The sequence below is a fragment of the Lepus europaeus genome, chromosome X, assembly GCF_033115175.1.
Source record: "Lepus europaeus isolate LE1 chromosome X, mLepTim1.pri, whole genome shotgun sequence".
NCBI lineage: Eukaryota > Metazoa > Chordata > Mammalia > Lagomorpha > Leporidae > Lepus > Lepus europaeus.
The window spans coordinates 61,229,901-61,244,796 of NC_084850.1; the positions used below are offsets into that span (position 1 = coordinate 61,229,901).

At 46.2% G+C, this 14,896-nt stretch overlaps 1 pseudogene; it reads left to right on the top strand.

Moving 5' to 3' along the window:
- Positions 1 to 5,191: 5,191 nt before the first annotated feature.
- On the top strand, positions 5,192 to 6,706 carry LOC133752629 (nucleophosmin-like; annotated as a pseudogene).
- The last annotated feature ends 8,190 nt before the right edge of the window (positions 6,707 to 14,896 follow it).

The following is a 14,896-nucleotide window of genomic DNA, read 5'->3' on the forward strand; positions in this document are numbered from 1 at the left end:
TTATTTCCTTGAACAAATCAACAGAGCTTTTGTTTGCCTCCTGCAGCTTCAAGTTCAATGTGTTCAGATGTCTTGTCACAACCATAAGAAAATAACTCACTGCAGGTCTAATTGTGAGGAGTCAGACAGGTTAATAGGTAGTCAGGTTGGTCCCAGTGGAGATTTAGGGTGTAAAATGCTTTCTTCTCCCAAAAATTATCTTTAGCAAGGTCAAAAGTACCTGCCCATCTCCTTGGGGGCTTCCAATCTTACCTTGAGAACAAATGAAACATCCCACTCTTCTGATGGCTCTTTTGTTTTATCAAGAGCAAGCCAGACAGGGTAATTAAGATTACAAATCATGTCTTGCGATGAGTTTGTCTCCAACAGTTTTTTTCCCCAAAATTGTGCTTATAAACCTCACTACTACCAGCCCCTTTGGGTTTTGCCTCTCTTGGAATCCCCTTCCAGGCCGTTTTGGCTGGAGGTCTCTGACTTAAATAAATCTTGCTTTTAAATACATTTTGCTTTTCTCTTTACCTTGTCTGCTTGGAAATTCTTCTTCCATGTGAGACAAAGAACTGAGGTAATCTTTTCTCTGCCATAACATAATGAATTGGATTTGGGAGCTCTTTTATTCCAAAACGTCTTTGATTGGAGATGTCAGCTCAGTAAATCTCTGTATTTTGGATCAATGTCTTCCAAGTAGCTCATAAACTAGTCATGGTTAAAGGCATGAGCACAGAGAAAATTCATAATCCTTGTTGTTTTTCCCAACACAAAATGCAGGAAGCCAAACTTGCACTGTGTGGGGCACGAGGCGTGAGGCACTGACAGCTGGGCCCACCCCACTTCTCTGGGCTTGAACTCATTGTTTAAATCTTGTTTGCCTTTCAATGCACATGCCTTATGTATAGTAACTGAACATTTCTATGGTTTGACTTTTTAAAGTCTTTACTTTGAGCTGATGGTTGCCTACAAAGTCCTGTAGATTGGCATGAAAAGCATGGACTCTAGAGTCAGACCGCTTAGGCTGAAACCTCAGTATGCCTCTTGCTAGTTGTGTGATCTTAGGCAAAACACTTAACCTCTTTGTGCCTTAGTTTCTTTCCCCATAAAATTCAGATAGTGACAATAAGAGTATTTATGTTTATAGAGTTGTTACGAGGGAGGATTAAATATGTTGAAATTTGTAAAATGCTTAGAATAGTATTGGCACACAGTAAGTATTGTGTTAGTAAGTAAATTAGCTTAGTGAATTATTGTTATGGACTGAATGTGTCCTCCAAAAATTCCTTTATTGAAATCCAAAATGATGCTATTTGGAGGTGAGGTTTGGGGAGGTAATTGTTAGGTAGGAAGTTAGAAATTAGCCCATGTGTATGAGAGGGGCCCGAGGAAAACAAAGCATCTGCAGAAGCTCACCTTGGAAGCAGCACCGTATTTTACACTTCAAAGTCGTACCCATACCCTGGTAACTTTACAGCTGGTCTCAGTCCTCCCCCACAAGGAAAGCTCCCCAGGAGAATCCTCTCTCCTTAGCATCAAGTGGGTTACCTGGCCTGATAACATGAACAGGAACCAGCGTAGTAGCGTAGTGGGTAAAGCTGCCTGCAGTGCCGGCATCCCCTATGGATGCCGGTTCGAGTCCCAGCTGCTCCACTTCTGATCCAGCTCTCTGCTATGGCCTGGGAAAGCAGTGGAAGATGGCCCAAGTCCTTGGGCCCCTGCACCCATGTGAGAGACCCAGAGGAAGCTCCTGGCTCCTGGCTTCGGATCAGCTCAGCTCCAGCCATTGCAGCCATTTGGGGAGTGAACCAATGGATGGAAGACTTCTCTCTCTCTGCCTCTCTGTAACTCTGCCTTTCAAATAAATAAATAAATCTTTAAAACAAACAAACAAAAAAAAAACAAAAACCAGTATGTTCTTCCTCCAAGGCAGGCACCCTAGTGGAGGCTCCTCTGCCTGGAACCAGAAAGGCTCCCCAGTCTGATAGTGCTGAGCAGTGAAACCTTGGGAAGAATTTTTCCTAATTCACACTCAGCAAACCCTTTGTCGAGGAGGAAAAGAAGGGGAAGAACTGGACCCCTTTCCCATATAAGCCTCAGTCTGACCACAGACTGCGTGCTCCAGCTCTCAGCTCTCTGCTAAGCTGCCCACCTGGCCTGCCAGGTGTATTCTCTCCATTCAATCATGTAACCTTGCTTCTCCCATTCTGAGAGACTGGGTACTCTCTCTTGGATTCTGTCTCATCCATTCTGATGGATGCACTACCCCATTCAACTTTGCTACCTTGCTTAGCACTATTCTATCTCACATCTGAATTCTTTCTTGTGCAAAGACAAGAACCTGTGCCCCTCATCTGGGCTAACAATTACGTCATGAGAGTGGAATGCTCGTGAGTGGAGTTAATGCCTTTATAATACAAGACAAAAGAGCTAGCTGGTTCTCTTTCCATCACAAGAGGCTACAACAAGAAGTCAGCAGTCCACAGCCCAGAAGAGGGTCCTCACAAGAACCTAACCATGCTGGTACCTTCATCTTGGACTTTCAGCCTTCCTAACTATGAAAAACAAATTTCTGCTCTTTATCAGCCACTCAGTCTATGATGTTTTGTTATAGAAGCCTGAACAAAAAGAGCTATTTTTTTAAAAAGATTTATTTGTTTATTTGAAAGGCAGAGTTACAGAGAGGCAGAGACAGAGAGAGAGAGTTCTTCCATCCGCTGGTTCACTCCTCAGATGGCCGCAATGGCCAGAGCTGCACCAATCCAAAGCCAGGAGCCAGGAGCCAGGAGCTTCTTCTGGGTCTCCCATGCAGGTGCAGGGATCCAAGGACTTGGGCCATCTTCCACTGCTTTCCCAGGTCATAGCAGAGAGATGGATCGGAAGTGGAGCAGCCAGGTCTCAAACCTGCGCCCATATGGGATGCTAGCACTGCAGGTGGTGGCTTTTCCCACTATGCCACAATGCCAGCTTGAGAGAGCTACTTTTGCTAAAAATCTCAGGTAGGCACAAATAGCTCCTTCCCCTCCCCCAACTCATGTTTGAGTCTCCAAACTTCATGTTAGACATCCTGAGTAAGAGATATATAGTCCATTCCTTCTCCTAGGTACTCTAAGTTCTTTTCTTGGAAATCTGTATACTTAGCCACCTTCGCAGAATCTCTCTCCCTGAGTTTTACTCCTGATATTAGTCCTTTAACATTTTTCAAAGGTCACTACAATAAAGAATTATGTAAAATACATTTCTGCATTGGCTGCAAACATATGTTGAGAACAATATCCATTATAGTATATAATTATATTTCCAACTCGAAGCTCTCCTCTGAGCTCATGTATCCAGCTACCCATCTGGCATCTTCACTTGGATATTTCAAAAGAAACAAACTCAACACATCCAATAACAAATAAGATCTCCTCCTCCTGACCCCAACCTGCCCCCCTGCTTCACCTCTCAGAGACACCACCATGTATCCTGTTGTACAGATCAGAATCATAAGAGTCACCCATGACATGTCCTTTTGCCTTAACTCTCACATCAACTCATTGCCAAAACAAATCGATTTCACTTCCTAAATCTCTTGAAAATGTCCAAATCCTACACACCTGTTTTGATAGCACTGTGACCAGTGTATACAAACTATTCTCGTGCCTTTTCACATAACAATCCTGCCACCGAGCCCAGATGCTTGTTTGTTTATTCAATAAGACCTGACACTCCCCTCTTTGTTCAGCCCTTTGATGGGTGCTGGAGAAATAAGAATGACTCACATCCGTTACTTCCCTAGGGAGCTCCCGGTCTGGTGGAGAAGACAAATTTCCAATTCCTTATTTAGAGGAGAAGCAGTGTGAAGTAAGCACAGGATACTGAGCGATCAGAGATCAATAAGTTAATCAAATGTGGATTTAGAAAGACTTCCCAAGCCTGAAGGATAAGGTAGGCTTAGCCAGGGCAGAGGCGGTTCAGATTAAAGATCATCCAGGAGCAGAAGAAAGAATACAGTGTTTTCAAGGAACTCTAAAGTATTCAGTGTAGCTATAAGTCAGAATTTCAGAAGACTGGAAATTGGCAGCAGCCATATCATTGCTTTGAGTGCCGTATTGAGGAGCCTTCTCTACCTTGTGATGACAATTCAAGGTATCCAGAGAAGGGACACAGATATGGATGGTTAAATGATTTCTGTGGGGCTGGCGCTGTGGCATAGCAGGTAAAGCTGCTGCCTGCAGTGCCGGCATCCCATATGGGTGCCGACTCAAGTCCTGGCTACTCCACTTCCAATCCAGCTCTCTGCTATGGCCTGGGACAGCAGTAGAGGATGGCCCAAGTCCTTGGGCCCCTGCACCCACATAGGAGACCTGAAGGAAGTTCCTGGCTCCTGGCTTCAGACTGGCCCAGCTCCAGCCATTGCGGTTATTTGGGAAGTGAACCAGTGGACGGAAGACTTCCCTCTGCCTCTCCCTTGTTCTCTCTGTAACTCTGCCTCTCAAATAAATAAATATTTTTAAAAAAGATCTCTATGTGCACCTAACAACAAATTCCTTAGGGGGATAGAATGGATAGGGAAATTTTTTAAAAAGGAAATATAAAGCGTGAACAACATTATAAACTAACTTAACTAACAGACATCTATAGAACACTAGATCCTACCACAGCAGGATGCATATTCTTCTCAGGTACACATCCTTTAGGATGGGTCATACACCAGGTCATAAAACAAGCCTCGGGCTGGCGCTGTGGCGTAGCGGGTAAAGCTGCTGCCTGCAGTGCCGGCATCCCATACGCGTGCTGCTTTGAGACTAGACTGCTCCATTTCTGATCCAGCTCTCTGCTATGGCCTGGGAAAGCAGTGGAAGATGGCCCAAGTGCCCAAGCCCTGTACCCACATGGGAGGCCAGGAAGAAGCTCCTTGCTCCTGGCTTCAGATTGGTCCAGCTCTGGCCATTACGGCCATTTGAGGAGTGAACCAGCAGATGGAAGATCTCTCATTCTCTCTCTTCAAACAAGATAAAATTTTTGGAAATGTACAAATGTGTAGGAATTAAACAGCACACTCATATATGAGTACTTCAAAAAGCATTGAATTCCTGGCATGATTCCATCCTGCATGGCTGTTCTTTGCAGCAGTGGGCATCTCATCTCTGTCCGCCTTCTCTCTTACCTCTCACCTAAGTTCATCCTTCCATACCATAGAAGATCCGATGGACATGACATGAGCCCCCTGAGGCCCCAGAATTATTTTTTTGGTTGTGAACTAAAAACTGACAAAGATTATCACTTTAAAGTGGACAACGGTGAAAAATGAGCCCCAGTTATCATTTTTTAAAAAATATTATCTGAAAGGCAGAGTTACAGAGACACAGAGGAGAGAGAGACAGAGAGAGGTCTGCCATCCGCTGGCTCACTCCCCAGTTGGCTGCAATGGCTGGAGCTGTGCTGATCTGAAGCCAGGAGCCAGGAGCCAGGAGCCAGGAGCTGCTTCCAGGTTTCCCACACAGGTGCAGGGACCCAAGGAATTGGGCCATCCTCTACTGCTTTCCCAGGCCATAGCAGAGAGCTGGGTTGGAAGTGGAGTAGCCAGGACTTGAGTCGGCACCCATATGGGATACCAGCACTGCAGGCGGTGGCTTTACCCACTACGCCACAGCTCTGGTCCTGCACAAGTTACCTTTAAGAATAGTCAGTTTAGGCTTTGGTACAAAGGATGAACTGCACATTGTTGAAGGAAATGGATTAGGAAGGCAGTCCAATTAAAGCAACACTGACAAATTTGAAAATGTCTATCCAGCCACTGGTTTCCCTTGAGGGCTTTAGAATAACACCACCTGTGGTCTTGGGGCTGAAGAGTGGTTCAGGACCTGTGCACATTAGAAGACAGCCCTTAGGGCCGGCGCTGTGGCTTAACAGGCTAATCCTCCTCCTTGCGGTGCTGGCACACTGGGTTCTAGTCCCGGTTGGGGTGCTGGATTCTATCCCGGTTGCCCCTCTTCCAGGCCAGCTCTCTGCTATGGCCCGGGAAGGCAGTGGAGGATGGCCCAAGTGCTTGGGCCCTGCACCTGCATGGGAGACCAGGAGAAGCACCTGGCTCCTGGCTTTGGATCAGCGAGATGCGCCGGCCGCAGCGGCCATTGGAGGGTGAACCAATGGCAAAAAGGAAGACCTTTCTCTCTGTCTCTCTCTCTCTCTCACTATCCACTCTGCCTGTTTAAAAAAAAAAAAAAAAAAAGACAGCCCTTAGTAGCTATGGAAAAAAAAAAAAAAAAGATGACGACAGCCCTTAGTAGCTATGGAGGAAGAGGCAGAGTCAGAAGACGAAGAGGGGGAGGACGTGAAACTATTAAGAATATCTGGAAAGCAATCTGCCCCTGGAGATGGCAGCAAGGTCCCACAGAATAAAGTAAAGCTTGCTGCTGCTGCTGCTGCGGAAGATGATAACAATGACGATGGTGATGATGATAATGACTTTGGTGAGGAGGAAACTGAAGAAAAAGATACAGTGAAGAAATCTAGATGAGACACCCCAGCCAAAAATGCACAAAAATCAAACCACAATTGGAAAGATTCAAAGTGATCAACATCAAGATCAAAAGGTCAAGAAAAGTTTAAACAAACAAACAAACAAACAAAAACTCCTAAAAGGCCAAAAGGACCTAGTTCTGTAGAAGACAGTAAAGCAAAAATGTAAGCAAGTATAGAAAAAGGTGGTGGGGCCGGCGCTGTGGCGTAGCAGGTAAAGCTGTCACTTGCAGTGCCGGCATCCCATATGGACGCCAGAAAATAAACAGTTTGTCAGAATTTTCTGTCATTTCATTTCTGTAACAGTTGATATCTAGATGCCCCCCCCCCCTTTTTTTAAAAGATTTATTTATTTACTTGAAAGTCAGAGTTACACAGAGAGAGAAGGAGAGGCAGTGAGAGAGAGGTCTTCCATCTGCTGGTTCACTCTCCAATTGACTGCAATGGCCGGAGCTCCACTGATCCAAGGCCAGGAGCCAGGAGCTACCTCCAGGTCTTCTTACGCTGGTGCTGGGGCTCAAGGACTTGGGCCATCTTCCACTGCTTTCCCAGGCCATAGCAGAGATCTGGATTGGAAGTGGAGCAGCCAGGACTAGAACTGGTGTCCATATGGGATGCCGGCACTGCAGGCAGTGGCTTTACCCGCTATGCCACAGCACCGACCCCCTGGCTGTCCTTTTTATAATGAAGAGTGAGAACTTTCCATACTGTGTTTGATAAATGTTGTCCAGGTTCCATTGCCAAGAATGTGTTGTCCAAAATTCCTGTTTAGTTTTTAAAGATGAAACTCCACCCTTGCTTGGTTTTAAGTATGTATGGAATGTTATGATAGGACACAGTAGTAGCAGTGGTCAGACGTGGAAATGGTGGGGAGATAAATATACATGTGAAGTAAACTCAGTATTTTAATAAAGTAGAACTGTTACTCTTTCTTTAAAAAAAAATTGAAAAAGTATGACACCCTTTCATGATAAAAAAAAAAAATACCCACTCGGAGCCAGCGCTGTGGTGTAGTGGATAAAGCCATTGCCTGCAGTGCTAGCATCCCATAGGAGTGCTGGTTTGAGTCCTGACTGCTCCACCTCCAATCCAGCTCTCTGCTATGGCCTGAGAAAGCAGTAGAAGATGGCCCAAGTCCTTGGATCCCCGCACCCACATGGGAGACCTGGAAGAAGCTCCTGGCTCCTGGCTTCTAGCTCCAGCCGTTGCAGCCATTTGAGGAATGAACCAACAGATAGAAGATCTCTCTCTGTGCCTCTGCTATCTGTAACTCTGACTTTCAAATAAGTAAATGAATCTTTTTTAAAAATGAAAATAAATCCACTCAATAACTAGTAAAAAGCAATGGGTCAAAGAAGAAATCACAAGATAAATTAGAAAATGCTTGGCAATGAATGAAAATGATGACATCATATGCCAAAACTTATGGGATAAAGCTAAAGCAGCATTTAGAGGGAAACATACAGCTGTGAACACCTACATTTAGGGAAGAAACAAAAGCTCTCAGATAACTAACAAACTCTTACCTTAAGAAACCAGAAGAAGAGTAAACTAAACCCAAAACCACCAATCAAGTATTTAATAAAAATTAGAGCAGAAATTAAATAAGAAGAAAACAATCAAGAAAATCAATTAAACCAAAAATTGGTTATTTGAAAAGATGAGGGGCTGGCGCCGTGGCTCACTTGGTTAATCCTCTGCCTGTGGCGCCAGCATCCCATATGGGTGCCGGGTTCTAGTCCCGATTGCTCCTTTTCCAGTCCAGCTCTCTGCTGTGGCCTGGGAAGGCAGTGGAGGATGGCCCAAGTGCTTGGGCGCCTGCACCCGTGTGGGAGACCAGGAGGAAGCACCTGGCTCCTGGCTTCAGATTGGTGCAGCGCCGGCTGTAGCGGCCATTTGGGGGGTGAACCAACGGAAGGAAGACCTTTCTCTGTCTCTCTCCCTCACTGTCTATCTGTCAAATAAAAAAAATTTTAAAAAAATGAAAAGATGAATAAAGTTAACAAATATTTAGCTAGACTAAGGAGAAAAGGGAAAACAAACTACTAAAATCAAGAATATAAAATGGGACATTACCACCAATTACCAAATTACCATCAAAAAGATTATAAGGAAATACTATGAACATTGTATATCAACAAACTAGACAACTTTGATGAAATGTCAAAATTTTAGTAAGGCACAAACTACAGACAAGAAGAAATAGGAGGGGTTGGCATTGTGGCACAGCAGGTTAAGCCACTGCCTGCAACTTCCCATATGGACACCAGTTCGAGTTCTGGCTGCTCTACTTTTGATCCAGTCCCTGCTAATGGGTCTGGGAAAGCAGCAGAGGATAGTCAAGTGCTTGGACCCCTGTGCTCATGTGGGAGACCCGGATAAAACTCTTGGCTCCTGGGTTCGGTTTGGCCCAGCCCTGCCTGTTGCAGCCATTTGGGGAGTGAACCAGCAAACGGTTTCAAATAAATAAATAAAAATGGTTTCACTTTCAAATAAATAAATCTTTTTTAAAAAGTAAGAAGAAATAGGAAATCTGAAGAGATATGTAAGAAGTAGAGAGTTTGAGTTGGTAATCCAATCACTTCCAACAAAGAAAAGCCCAGGACCACATGTCATCACTGGTAAATTATGCCAAACATTTAAAGAGGAATTAACACCCATCCTTCTCAAGTTCTTCCAAAAATAGAAGAAGGAATGCTGCCAAACTCATTCTGTAAAGCCAGCATTATGCTCATACCAAAGAGACTACAAGAAAAGTACAGACCAGTCTTCTTTATGAATAATGATGCAGAAGTATTCAGCAAAATACTAGAAGCTGAGCTCACTGGCATATACACCATGATCAAATGAGATTTATTCCTGAAGTGCAAAGATGGTTCAACACACGGAAAATGTAATGCACCACATAAATAGTGTTTATATGGAAAGAGGACAAAGATAATAAAATATCATTAGAAAAGAAAAAATAATATCTCTTATGAATGTAGATATAAACACTCAACAACATAATAGCAAACTGAATGTGGCAATGCATAAAAAGGATTATTCTTCATGGGGATGTAGAATTTATTACAAGGATGCAAGGTTGGGTTAATGTTTGAAAATCAATAATGTGATACATTTATCAACAGTATAAACAATAACAAAATGAACATATTAATAGACACAGAAAAAGCATTTGATGGGACCAGCGCCGTGGCGCAGCAGGTTAACACCGTGCCCTGAAGTGCTGGCATCCCATATGAGCACCAGTTCAAGACCTGGCTGCTCCACTTCTGATCCAGATCTCTGCTATGGCCTGCGAAAGCAGCAGAAGATGGCCCAAATCTTTGGGCCCCTGCACCTGCGTGGGAGACCCGGAGGAAGCTCGGATTGGCACAGCTCCAGTGGTTGCGGCCAATTGGGGAGTGAACCATCAGATGGAAGACCTCCCTGTCTCTCTTTCTCTTTCTCTCTCTCTCTCTCTCTCTCTGCCTCTCCTCTCTCTGTGTAACTCTGACTTCCAAATAAATAAATACATCTTTTAAAAAAAGCATTTGACAAAATTCAAACATTTCATGATTACAAATACAATACACTGGGAATATAAGGGAACATATTCAACCTGACAAAAATAATCTATGAATACAATCCACAGCTAACATCACATTCAACAGTGAAGGACTGAATGCTTTCCCTATGAGATCAGAAACATGACAAGGTTGCCCAATTCCACCACTTCTACTTAACATTATGCTGGAAAGTCTAGGCAGGGCAATTAAGCAAAAAACTGCAATAAAAGACATACAGATTGGAAAGGAAAAAGTAAACCTATATTTGCAAGTGACATGGTCGCATCTAAAGGAAATGCTAATGAATCACCAAAGACTATTACAAATAATAAATGAATTCAGCAAGCTTGCAGGATATAAGGTCAGAGAGAAAAAAGTCAGTTGTGGGGCTGGCGTTGTAGTGCAGCAGATTCAGCTGCCACTTGCAGCGCTGGCATCCCATATGGGCGCCAGTTCAAGTCCTGGCTCTTCCACTTCCGATCCAGCTCCCTGCTAATGCACCTGAGAAAGCAGAGGAAGATGGTCAAATACTTGGGTCCCTGTCACCCATGTGGGAAACTCATATGGAATTCCAGGCTCTTGACTTTGGTCTGACATAGTTCTGGCCATTATAGCCATTTAGGGAGTGAAACAGGGGACGGAAAACCTCTCTCTGTTTCTCCCTCTCTCTCTCTCTCTGTAACTCTTAAATAAATACAATCTTTTTTGAAAAAAAAAGTTGTATTTCTGTATACTTGCAATGAACACTTGAATAAAGAAAATTAAAAACTATTCCAGGGGCTTGTGTTATGGGTGTAGCGAGCTAAGCTGCTTCCTGCAATACCAGAATCCCACATGCAAGCACTGGTTCAAGTCCTGGCGGCTCTGCTTCCAATCCACCTACTTTCTAATGTGCCTTGGAAAGCAGTGAGAGATGTCCTGAGTTCTTGGGAGCCCATTACTCATGTAGGAGATTCAAATAGAGCTCTGGGCTCCTGGCTTCAGCCTGGCCCAGTCCTGGAAGTTGTGGCCATTTGGGGAGTGAACTCGTGATTGGAATCTCTACTCTCTCTCACTCCTTCAAATAAATAAATATTAAAAAAAATTCCACTTATAGTAGCATCAAAAAGAGACTAACTGGGAATAAATTTAATAAAAGAAGTGCTAGATTTATGGACTGGAAACTGCAAAACACTGTTGAAAGAAATGAGAGAACATCTGATGTTAATGGATTGGAAGATTTAATACTGTTAAGATGGTAATGATGCCCAAACCAATGTGCAATTTCTTTTTTTATAGATTTATTTGTTTATTTGAAAGGCAGAGTTACAGAAAGGCAGAAGCAGAGAGACAAAGAGAGAGAGAGAGAGAGGTCTTCCATGCACTGGTTCACTCCCCAGATGGTTGTAATGGCTGGAGCTGCGCCCATCTGAAGCCAGGAGCCAGGAGCTTCTTCTGGATCTCCCATGTGGGTGCAGGGGCCCAAGGATTTGGGCCATCTTCCACTGCTTTCCCAGGCCATAGCAGAGAGCTAGATTGGAAGTGGAACAGCTGGGACAAGAACTGGTGCCCATATGGGATGCTGGCACTGCAGGCGCAGGCTTTACCTGCTGTGCCACAGCACTGGCCCCCAATGTGCAATTTCAATGCAATCTCTGTCAAAATCCCAGTTACCTTTTTGCAGAAATTGATACGGCTGATACTAAAATTCATATGGAAATTCAAACTACCCAGAATAAACAGAATAGTTTTGAAACAGAAAAAAACAAAGTTGAAGAAATTATACTTCTTCATAGCAAGAGTTATTACAAAGCTACAGTAACCTACACAGTGTGGTCCTAGCATAAGGATAGACCTGCAGATCCACAGAATAATAGACTGGAAACCCAGAAATAAACCCTCTGGTTTACAGGCATTTGGTGGTGTTTTTTTTTTAATTTTAATTTTTTGACAGGTAGAGTTATAGACAGTGAGGGAGAGACAGAGAGAAAGGTCTTCCTTCCACTGGTTCACTCCCCAAATGGCTGCTGCGGCCAGCGCGCTGCGCCAATCCGAAGCCAGGAGCCAGGTGCTTCCTCCTGGTCTCCCATGCTGGTGCAGGGACCTAAGCACCTGGGCCATCCTCCACTGCACTCCTGGGCCACAGCAGAGAGCTGGCCTGGAAGAGGAGCAACCGGGACAGAATCCGGCGCCCCGACCAGGACTAGAACCTGGTGCCCACCCGGAACTAGAACCCAGGGTGCCGGCGCCGCAGGCGGAGGATTAACCAAGTGAACCACGGCGCCGACCAGGCATTTGGTTTTCAACAAGAGTGTTGTCTTAGTCTGTTCAGGCTGCTATGACAAAATACCATAAATTGGGCAGCTTGTAAACAATAAACATTTGTTTCTTACAGTTTTGGAGGCTGCAAAGCCCACAATCAAGGTGCCAGTAGACAGAGTGTCTGGTGAAGACCCACTTTGTGGTTCGCAGATGGCACCTTCTCACTGTGCCCTCACATGGTGGAAGGGACCAACTAGTTCCCTGGAGTCTCTTTTATAAGGGCATTAGCTGGGGCCGGCTCCACGGTGCTAAAGCCATGGCCTACAGCACCAGCATCCCACATGGGTACCAGTTTGAGTCCTGGCTGTTCCACTTCCCATCCAGCTCTCTGCTACAGCCTGGGAAAGCAGTGGAAGATGGCCCAAGTGATTAGAACCCTGCACCCACGTGGGAGACCCGGAAGGAGCTCCTGGCTCCTGGCTTTGGGTTAGCCCAGCTCCGGCCCTTGCAGCCATCTGGGGAGTTAACCAGCAGATGGAAGACCTTTCTCTCTGTCTCTCCCTCTCTTTGTCTGTAACTCTACCTCTCAAATAAATAAATCATTAAAGGGGGGGGCACTAACTTTTCAAAGCCCCTGCCACCTAATACTATCACCTTGAGGGTTAGGATTTCAGTCAAGGCCATAGCAGGAATCAAGACAATTCAATGGGGAAGAAAATGTTCTTTTCAACAAATTATGCCAGAACAACCAGCTATCCACGTGCAAAAGAATGAAACTGCCCTCCAACATCGTATATAAAAATTAATCTTTTTTAAAACTTTAAAAATATATTTTAAATCAATTAAAAATTAAATTTAAATTAATTTTAAGATAAAATATTTGAATTTAAAATTAATATATGTATTTGATGTATATACAATTAATTTAAAATGAAGAGGTGACGCCTGGGGAGACCTAGGACCAAGAGGGGAGTGGCAGCCGCGGCCGCTGCAGTGCGTCCGCCGCACCGCTGGGGGCCAGCGCGGGCGGTCTCAGGAGGCGGAGTCCGAGACCGCGAGATACCGAACCGCGCGCAGCGAGGACGCGGTTCGTCCCGGAGCCTGCAACAACATGCCAGTACCGCCCCCCTCCCCACGCGCTCCCTGTTCGTGCTTCACGTGCGTGAGGCCCCAAGTGGCCTTGCCGCTGCCCCCCGCCCCTGCGCGCACATACCCTCCCTGCGTCAGTCGTTCCCTCCCGAGCACGTCCAGCCACACACACGCACCCAGAGTCAGCTCTCACAGCCCCCCATCCACAACCTGTGACCGCTTAGGAGAGAGGGGGAAACAGGCACGGGAGAGACGGAGTACCCCCTCTCTGAGAACGCAGGAGCCTCACCCCTCCCACAGTGGGTGGGGTCAGCACTGTAGGCCTTAATCCCTCCTAGAAGCCTGGGGCTTCCTCCCTCCGGACCCAGGAGTGCGTCTGGCTCAGCTGAGGTTCTCAGTGGGATGTGTTATGTGCGGGGTGGGGGTGGGGAGGGGAGCCAGGAGGCCCCCTCTGGAGTGCGTGAGCCAACAGGTAGGGCCCTCCCCCCAACAACACACACACCCCACAGAACCCCCGCCTGCCTGCAGGACCTGGAGTAAGGTGGTCAGACAGTGGGGTTTGGGTACAGGAGACCTGGGCCCCGGACCTGGTGGCCGTTGGACACCCTGTGGATAAGGGAAGGAGGATGTGGTCTTTAGAGTGGCGAGGCAGCTCAGGCTGGTGGGGAACCAGGCCTGCAGAGGCAGCACGGCTGTGTGACTGTGGGCCCGGGCTTGTGCTGAGGGGCTGGTGGGTTCGTGCCCAAAGTGTCCTCAGCTGGGCAGATTTGGATGCGCCCCAGCCAGGGAAGGCAGTGGAGAGGAAGGCGGAACCTGATGGGTGGGCGAGTGGGACCCCAGGACTGCCTAGACAGTGGCATGGCTTGGGGCGCGGGCGGGGCGGATCTGAAGGAAAGCTGGAAGGTAGGGAGAAAGAAAGGACAGGAAAACTGGAGGCAGTGTTTCAGCTGCAGGCAGCCCGGGGTGGGTTTAAGTAGCGGGTGTGATATCTGATTGGCACCTGCTTTCTGAGGCCAGCCAGCCATGCTGGTGCACTGCTAGAGACAAGACGGCCAGCAGGTAGGCTGCGTCAGCTGGCCTGGTGTAGCCGGGTCCCGAGGAGGACACATTTGTAGCCAGAGCAGGCTGGAGCCAAGACTTCTGGGTTCAGTTCACCATCGCCCTCAGCCTCTTTCCAGTGTGGGGCAAGACACTTGGATCACGCACCCTGCTCTCCACCTGAGTCAGTGCCCTCAGATGTAGGGGAAGGGTCTCATCAATCAGGTGAGTGTGGAATTATATATATATATACATATATATATACATATATATATTATATATCTTACCACTTCCCAGTTCCATGACCTCTATCAGCCCCTCCCTGCCCCAACCTACTGAAATGCTACTTCCTGGAGACTGTAGTTTTGCTCTTCAGTCTAGCACCGAGCCACCTGCAGCCTGTTAGGAGCTGGTCTTGGCTCCCAACCTGCCTCAGCTGAGCCCAGCTCCTACATGGAGACAAGAGCTGACTCAGGCCTGGC